This window comes from Arachis ipaensis, chromosome B7 (assembly GCF_059453495.1).
Source record: "Arachis ipaensis isolate K30076 ecotype BB chromosome B7, ASM5945349v1, whole genome shotgun sequence".
Lineage (NCBI taxonomy): Eukaryota > Viridiplantae > Streptophyta > Magnoliopsida > Fabales > Fabaceae > Arachis > Arachis ipaensis.
In genome coordinates, this window is record NC_142442.1 from 115,556,601 (window position 1) to 115,564,498 (window position 7,898).

General features: G+C 38.5%; 1 non-coding gene across 1 annotated transcript; it reads right to left on the minus strand.

The window, feature by feature from the left end:
* Positions 1 to 4,745: 4,745 nt before the first annotated feature.
* LOC148553814 (small nucleolar RNA R71) lies at positions 4,746 to 4,853 on the minus strand. The gene has a single exon (XR_015893085.1). It is a non-coding gene; the product is annotated as a small nucleolar RNA R71 (small nucleolar RNA).
* Positions 4,854 to 7,898: the final 3,045 nt, after the last annotated feature.

The window sequence follows — 7,898 nt, forward strand, 5'->3', positions numbered from 1 at the left end:
CACCCGCAGCCTCCTCCAGACCCACGTCCTAGCAGACCTCACTGACAGGTACATTGGTGCACAAAATTGTGATTCACACTTTTCACAACTCCGCACAACTAACCAGCAAGTGCACTATGTCGTCCAAGTAATACCTTACGTGAGTAAGGGTCGATCCCACGGAGATTGTCGGCTTGAAGCAAGCTATCGTCATCTTGTAAATCTCATTTAGGCGGATTCAAATGGTTATGAGATTTTGATAATTAAAAGATAAATAAAACATAAAATAAAATAAAGATACTTATGTAATTCATTGGTGGAAATTTCAGATAAGCGTTTGGAGATGCTTTGTTGCTTCTGAACCTCTGCTTTCCTATTGTCTTCTTCCAATCATGCGTGCTCCCTTTCATGGCAAGTTGTATGATCCTCTCGGATGAAAAATACCAGGTACGATCTCTGCACGGCTAATCAACTGTCAGATTTCTCGTCTCGGATGAAAAATACCAGGTACAGATACCGCACGGCTAATCATCTCTCGATTCTCACTAGCGTCGGAATAGGACCCTTATCCTTTTACACAGTGTCACTGCGCCCAATGATGAGCGGATAACTTATACGCTTTTTGGCATTGTTTTTAGTATGTTTTTAGTAGAATCTAGTTACTTTTAGGGATATTTTCATTAGTTTTTATGTTAAATTCACATTTCTGGACTTTACTATGAGTTTGTGTGTTTTTCTATGATTTCAGGTGTTTTCTGGCTGAAATTGAGGGACTTGAGCAAAAATCAGATTCAGAGGTTGAAGAAGGATTGCTGATGCTGTTGGATTCTGAACTCCCTGCACTCAAAGTGGATTTTCTGGAGCTACAGAACTCAAAATGGCGCACTTCCAATTGCGTTGGAAAGTAGACCTCCAGGGCTTTCCAGAAATATATAATAGTTCATACTTTGGCCGAGTTTAGATAACGTAAAAGGGCATTGAACGCCAGTTCTACGCTGCTGTCTGGAGTTAAACGCCAGAAACACGTCACAAGCCAGAGTTGAACGCCAGAAATACATTACAAACTGGCGTTCAACTCCAAGATTGGCCTCTACACGTGTAATATTCAAGCTCAGCCCAAGCACACACCAAGTGGGCCCCGGAAGTGGATTTATGCATCAATTACTTACTTCTGTAAACTATAGTAACTAGTTTAGTATAAATAGGACTTTTTACTATTGTATTAGACATCTTTGATCAGTTTTATGCTATCTTAGACTTTCATGGGGGCTGGCCATTCGGCCATGCCTGGACCATTATCACTTATGTATTTTCATACGGTAGAGTTTCTGCACTCCATAGATTAAGGTGTGGAGCTCTGCTGTTCCTCAAAGACTAATGCAAAGTACTACTGTTTTTCTATTCAATTCAACTTATTCCGCTTCTAAGATATTCATTCGCACTTCAACATGAATGTGATGAAGGTGACAATCATCATCATTCCCTATGAACGCGTGCCTGACAACCACTTCCGTTCTACCTTCGATTGAATGATTATCTCTTGGATCTCTTAATCAGAATCTTCGTGGTGTAAGCTAGATTGATGGCGGCATTCATGAGAATCCGGAAAGTCTAAACCTTGTCTGTGGTATTCCGAGTAGGATTCTGGGATTGAATGACTGTGACGAACTTCAAACTCGCGAGTGCTGGGCGTAGTGACAGACGCAAAAGGAGGGTGAATCCTATTCCAGTATGATCGAGAACCTCAGATGATTAGCCGTGCTGTGACAGAGCATTTGGACCATTTTCACAAGAGGATAGGATGCAGCCATTGACCACGGTGATGCCTCCAGACGATTAGCCATGCAGTGACAGCGCATCGGACCATTTTCTAGAGAGGATTAAAAGTAGCCATTGACAATGGTGATGTCCTTACATAAAGCCAGCCATGGAAAGGAGTAGGACTGATTGGATGAAGACAGCAGGAAAGCAGAGGTTCAGAGGGACGAACGCATCTCCATACACTTATCTGAAATTCTCACCAATGATATACATAAGTATTTCTATCTTTATTTTCTGTTTATTTATTAGTATTTTCGAAAACTCCATAACTATTTTATATCCGCCTGACTGAGATTTACAAGGTGACCATAGCTTGCTTCATACCAACAATCTCCGTGGGATCGACCCTTACTCACGTAAGGTTTATTACTTGGACGACCCAGTGCACTTGCTGGTTAGTTGTATCGAAGTTGTGAATGAGAAACGATTTATTAAGACGTGCGTACAGAGTTTTTAGCGTCGTTGCCTGAGATCACAATTTCGTGCACCAAGTTTTTGGCGCCGTTGCCGGGGATCACAATTTCGTGCACCAAGTTTTTGGCGCCGTTGCTGGGGATTGTTCGAGTTTGAACAACTGACGGTTTATCTTGTTGCTCAGATTAGGTAATTTTCTTTTTGTTTTATTTTCAAAAATTTTTCAAAAACCTTTCAAAAATTTCTCATCTGTTTTCGAAAAAATAAATAAATAAATAAATCTTTTCAAAAATATATTTTTCTTCAGAATTTTTAAGAATGAATTCTAGAGTTTCATGAAGCATGTTGAAGTCTGGCTGGCTGTAAAGCCATGTCTAATTCTTTTGGATAGGGGCTTCCAACCATCAGCATAGAGGCAAGTTAATTGGAATGTCAGCCGTGGCATGTCTGAGTTACATACTAAAGTTTGGCTGGCTATTAAGCCATGCCTAACCCTCGGATTGGAGCTTTAGACTAAGAATACAAGATTCCTGGAATTCATATTAAAAAATTTTGAAATCCTTATTTTCTTTTTCCTATATGTTTTTTCGAAAAAAATATACAAAAATCCAAAAAAATAAAAAAATCATAAAAATAAAAAATATTTCATGTTTCTTGTTTGAGTCTTGAGTCAAGTTGAAAGTTTGGTGTCAATTGCATATTCATCTTGCATTTTTCGAAAAATTCATGCATTCATAGTGTTCTTCATGATCTTCAAGTTGTTCTTGGTAAGTCTTCTTGTTTGATCTTGATGTTTTCATGTTTTGTGTCTTTTCTTATTTTTCATATGCATTCTTGCATTCATAGTGTCTATACATAAAAAATTTTTAAGTTTGGTGTCTTGTATGTTTTTTTTGCATTAAAAATTTTTCAAAAATAAGTTCTTGATGTTCATCTTGACATTCAAAGTGTTCTTGGTGTTCATCTTGACATTCATAGCATTCTTGCATGCATTCATTGTTTTGATCCAAAATTTTCATGCATTGAGTCTTTTTCATGTTTTTCTCTCTCATCATTAAAAATTCAAAAATAAAAAAAAAATATCTTTCCCTTTTTCACTCATAAATTTCGAAAATTTGAGTTGACTTTTTCAAAACTTTTTAAAATCTAGTTGTTTTTATGAGTCAAATCAAATTTTCAATTTAAAAATCTTATCTTTTTCAAAATCTTTCTCAAAAATCAAATCTTTTTCATTTTTCTTATTTATTTTCGAAAATTTTAAAAATATTTTTCAAAAATCTTTTTCTTATCTTTATCTCCTAATTTTCGAAAATAACATCATCAATTAATGTTTTGATTCAAAAATTTCAAGTTTGTTACTTGCTTGTTAAGAAAGATTCAAACTTTGAGTTCTAGAATCATATCTTGTGATTTCTTGTGAATCAAGTCATTAATTGTGATTTTAAAAATCAAATCTTTTTCAAAACTAATTTCAATCATATCTTTTCAAAAATATCTCTTTATCTTATCTTTTTCAAAATTTAATTTTAAAATATCCTTTCTAACTTATCTTCTTATCTTTTCAAAATTGATTTTCAATTTTGTTTCAACTAACTAACTAACTGTTTGTTTGTTTCTTATCTTTTTCCAAACTACCTAACTAACTCTCTTTCTCTTTAATTTTCGAAAATATCTTCCCTCTTTTTCAAAATTTCTTTTTAATTAACTAATTAATTTAATTGTTCATTTTAATTTTCGAAAATTACTAACCTTTTTCAAAAACTATTTTCGAAAATCACTAACTCTTTTTCAAAAATTATTTTCGAAAATTCTCTCTCTCTCTTATCTCCTTCTATTTATTTATTCATCTACTAACACTTCATCTCACCCAAATTCGAACCCCCTCTTCCATCTGTGTTCGAATTTTTTCTTCTTCTTTTCTTCTACTCACATAGGGACCTCTATACTGTGGTAAAAAGGACCCCTATTATTATTATTTTTCTGTCCCTCTTTTTCATATGAGCAGGAGCAAGGACAAGAACATTCTTGTTGAAGCAGATCCAGAACCTGAAAGGACTCTGAAAAGGAAACTAAGAGAGGCTAAATTACAACAATCCAGCAAGCATCTTTTAGAAATTTTCGAACAAGAAGAGGAGATGGCAGCTGAAAATAATAATAATGCAAGGAGGATGTTTGGTGACTTTACTGCACCTAATTCCAATTTACATGGAAGAAGCATCTCCATTCCTGCCATTGGAGCAAACAATTTTGAGCTTAAACCTCAATTAGTTTCTCTGATGCAGCAGAACTACAAGTTTCATGGACTTCCATCTGAAGATCCTTTTCAGTTCTTAACTGAATTCTTGCAGATATGTGATACTGTTAAGACTAATGGAGTAGATCCTGAAGTCTACAGGCTCATGCTTTTCCCTTTTGCTGTAAGAGACAGAGCTAGAGTATGGTTGGACTCTCAACCCAAAGATAGCCTGAACTCTTGGGATAAGCTGGTCAAGGCTTTCTTAGCCAAGTTCTTTCCTCCTCAAAAGCTGAGTAAGCTTAGAGTGGATGTTCAGACCTTCAGACAGAAAGAAGGTGGATCCCTCTATGAAGCTTGGGAGAGATACAAAGGACTGACCAAAAAGTGTCCTTCTGACATGCTTTTAAAATGGACCATCCTGGATATATTCTATGATGGTCTGTCTGAATTAGCTAAGATGTCATTGGATACTTCTGCAGGTGGATCCATTCACCTAAAGAAAACGCCTGCAGAAGCTCAAGAACTCATTGACATGGTTGCTAATAACCAGTTCATGTACACTTCTGAGAGGAATCCTGTGAGCAATGGGACGCCTCAGAAGAAGGGAGTTCTTAAAATTGATACTTTGAATGCCATATTGGCTCAGAATAAAATATTGACTCAGCAAGTCAATATGATTTCTCAGAGTCTGAATGGAATGCAAGCTGCATCCAACAGTACTCAAGAGGCATCTTCTGAAGAAGAAGCTTATGATCCTGAAAACCCTGCAATAGCAGAGGTGAATTACATGGGTGAACCTTATGGAAACACCTATAACCCCTCATGGAGAAATCACCCAAATCTCTCATGGAAGGATCAACAAAAGCCTCAACAAGGCTTTAATAATGGTGGAAGAAATAGGTTTAACAATAGTAAACCTTTTCCATCATCCACTCAGCAACAAACAGGGAACTCTGAACAAAATACCTCTAATTTAGCAAACTTAGTCTCTGATCTATCTAAGGCCACTGTAAGTTTCATGAATGAAACAAGGTCCTCCATTAGAAATTTGGAGGCACAAGTGGGCCAGCTGAGTAAAAGGATCACTGAAATCCCTCATAGTACTCTCCCAAGCAATACAGAAGAAAATCCAAAAGGAGAGTGCAAGGCCATTGACATAGTCAACACGGCCGAACCTGGAGAGGAAGGGGAGGACGTAAATCCCAGTGAGGAAGACCTCCTGGGACGTCCAGTGATCAATAAGGAGTTTCTCTTTGAGGAACCAAAGGAATCTGAGACTCATCTAGAGACCATAGAGATTCCATTGAACCTCCTTATGCCCTTCATGAGCTCTGACGAGTATTCATCTTCTGAAGAGAATGAGGATGTTACTGAAGAGCAAGTTACCAAGTACCTTGGTGCAATCATGAAGCTGAATGCCAAATTATTTGGTATTGAGACTTGGGAAGATGAACCTCCCTTATTCACCAATGAACTAAGTGATCTGGATCAATTGACATTGCCTCAGAAGAAACAGGATCCGGAAAAGTTCGTAATACCTTGTACCATAGGCAACATGATCTTTGAAAAGGCTCTGTGTGACCTTGGTTCAGGGATAAACCTCATGCCCCTCTCTGTAATAGAAAAACTGGGAATCTTTGGGGTGCAAGCTACTAAAATCTCATTAGAGATGGCAGACAATTCAAGAAAATAGGCTTATGGACAAGTAGAGGACGTGTTAGTAAAGGTTGAAGGCCTTTACATCCCTGCTGATTTCATAATCCTTGATACTGGGAAGGATGAGGATGAATCCATCATCCTTGGAAGACCTTTCCTAGCCACAGCAAGAGTTGTAATTGATATTGACAGAGGTGAATTAGTCCTTCAATTGAATGAGGACTCCCTTGTGTTTACAACTCAAGGTTACCCTTCTGTAAACATGGAAAAGAGGCACAGTAAGCTTCTCTCAAAACAGAGTCAACCAGAGCCCCCACAGTAAAACTCTAAGTTTGGTGTTGGGAGGCCACAACCAAACTCTAAGTTTGGTGTTGAACTCCCATATCCAAACTCTAAGTTTGGTGTTGGAAAGTCTCAACAATGCTCTGAACATCTGTAAGGCTCCATGAGAGCCCACTGTCAAGCTATTGACATTAAAGAAGCGCTTGTTGGGAGGCAACCCAATTTTTATTTATCTAATTTTATTTTTCTTGTTCTTTCATGTTTTATTAGGTTCATGATCATGTGGAGTCACAAAAAAATATAAAAATTGAAAATAGAATAAAAAACAGCAGAAGAAAAATCACACCCTGGAGGAAGACCTTACTGGCGTTTAAACGCCAGTAAGAAGCATCTGGCTGGCGTTCAACGCCAGAACAGAGCATGGTCTGGCGCTGAACACCCAAAATGGGCAGCATCTAGGCGTTTGAACGCCAGAATTGCACCCTAGAGAAGAGCTGGCACTGAACGCCCAGAACAAGCATGGTTCTGGCGTTCAACGCTAGAAATGGGCAACAAATGGGTGTTCAATGCCCAGAACAAGCACCAATCTGGCGCTGAACGCCCAGAGTTGTGTGCAAGGGCATTTTGCATGCCTAATTTGGTGCAAGGTTGTAAATCCTTGAACACCTCAGGATCTGTGGACCCCACAGGATCCCCACCTACCTCCACTCACTTCTTCTCACCCCTCTTTCACACAATCCCATAAACACTCTTCCCCAAAACTCTTTACCAATCACCTCAATCTCTCTTCCCTATAACCACTTCACCACTCACATCCATCCACTCTTCCCCATAAACCTACCTCATAAACCCCACCTACCTTCAAAATTCAAAATCAATTTCCCACCCAAAATCCACCCTTATGGCCGAACCTTACCCCCCCTCCCTTCCCTATATAAAGCCATCCATTCTTCTTCATTTTTACACAACACAACCCTCTCTTCCCCTTCTTGGCCGAATACACCCCTCCCCCATCTCCTCCATATTTTCTTCTTCTTCTTCATCTATTCTTTCTTCTCTTGCTCGAGGACGAGCAATATTCTAAGTTTGGTGTGGTAAAACATAAGCTTTTTGTTTTTCCATTACCATTGATGGCACCCAAGATCGGAGAATCCTCTAGAAAAGGGAAAGGGAAGACAAAAGCTTCCACCTCCGAGTCATGGGAGATGGAAAGATTCATCTCCAAAGCTCATCAAGACCACTTCTATGATGTTGTGGTCAAGAAGAAGGTGATCCCCGAGGTCCCTTTCAAGCTCAAGAAGAATGAGTATCCGGAGATCCGACATGAAATCCAAAGAAGAGGTTGGGAAGTTCTAACAAACCCCATCCAACAAGTCGGCATCCTAATGGTTCAAGAGTTCTATGCCAATGCATGGATCACTAGGAACCATGATCAAAGTAAGAACCCAAACCCAAAGAATTATATTACAATGGTTCAGGGGAAATACTTAGATTTTAGTCCAGAAAATGT